Here is a 1,464-nt window from a genome sequence, read left to right on the forward strand (position 1 = left end):
TCCAAGCAGTAAGTTTACCTCAACCCATTTCATTTTTTATATCATTTGAAGTGCACTTCAGACACAGTGTTGTGTATGCAGAAGCTACCTTTGGAGTACTTCGGCAAGGGGACTTAAAACTTTTTATGAAACCCGTGCCTAAAATTTCTAGTCGGTTGTTTGCATTTAATTGCCTACATCCTCAGCATTGTGCAATATTTTCAGCCAATGTTTCTATTAGACCTCATTGAAAAGCACATGCTACAGGCCTTGTTCCAAAAGTTTATGGCTTTGTAGCCTCACACTTTTGATCTCTCCTTCTGCATTTTCATGTTTAGCTAGTTAGCGTGAATCTGAAGTTTGATCGCAGATACAGTTCTGTAATCAGTAATAGGATTGCATATGATAAAGTACGTTTCAGCAACTTGATCTTATTTTGAAATTGTGTTGTCTAATTGGCAGGGGTGCTGTACTGACTTCTGATATGAGGCACACAATAGCTGCCAATATTAGAATATTACAAAGAGAACAACTTCCTCGGTGTGCTTTCGAAACTGATCAATTGGTTGAGGTATGTACAATACTCACTTTCTAATAAATTGTTTTTGCAAATCAAAACAGATCTCGTCAACATTGCAAAGCTCCAACAAGCCATCTTAGGCATGTGTTTTAGTCTTATACAGCTTTAGTCAACAAAACAACCTTACGTTCTAGGAGTAATATCAAAGTCGAATATCCATAGATCCATAACAGAATTACAAACTTAAAAAAACATTATGCACCAAAGTAAACATACACATAAATTATACAACCGAAAAACCTTGAATACACTCCATAGCTTCACTCAGGTCGTCTCGTTCCAAATGCCGGTCGAAATCGACATTTACAGAAATTTCCATAAAACCCATGTAGCTAAGACAAGTCCAAAACATCACGGCCGGCAGAAACCGCATTGTGTTTTCACCGCAGCCAATACAACAAATACAAACGAAAAATCGCAGAGATTGCAGAGCTAAACAACCAAGTAACAATAATAACCCAAAGGGCGCGAACACGGTCTGATTCATACCAACGTTACACAACGCCTTGGGAGTCACCGGACCACATGCCCTTCACCTCCAACGATGCTAGGCCCCCAATAACACCCCAAAACCTTTCCACCCCCAAAACCAACCTTTCCAACCTCCAAAACCTTGGTTCGACTTAGCTTATATCGCTCATAAAAGCCATGCAGGTAAGAGAAACCCTCAGTATTTAACCAGAATGCCATTAACTTATAATGCTCAAATAGCCATGGACTCTTGAGGGAAACGAAGAGACAATACTGCTGGACCTACGAAGCAGGCAAGACTGCACAGTTAAACAACCAAGTAACAATAATAACCCAAAGGGCGCGAACACGGTAAAACCCAAGTCGAGTAACTTTCCAGGATCTCGACGAGGGACAGTTGTCCGCCCACAAGACCACCACAGACGAAAAATCGC

The sequence above is a fragment of the Pinus tabuliformis genome, chromosome 1_2 (genome assembly GCF_031772625.1).
Source record: "Pinus tabuliformis cultivar Carrire ecotype Pingquan chromosome 1_2, CPIR1, whole genome shotgun sequence".
Taxonomy (NCBI): domain Eukaryota; kingdom Viridiplantae; phylum Streptophyta; class Pinopsida; order Pinales; family Pinaceae; genus Pinus; species Pinus tabuliformis.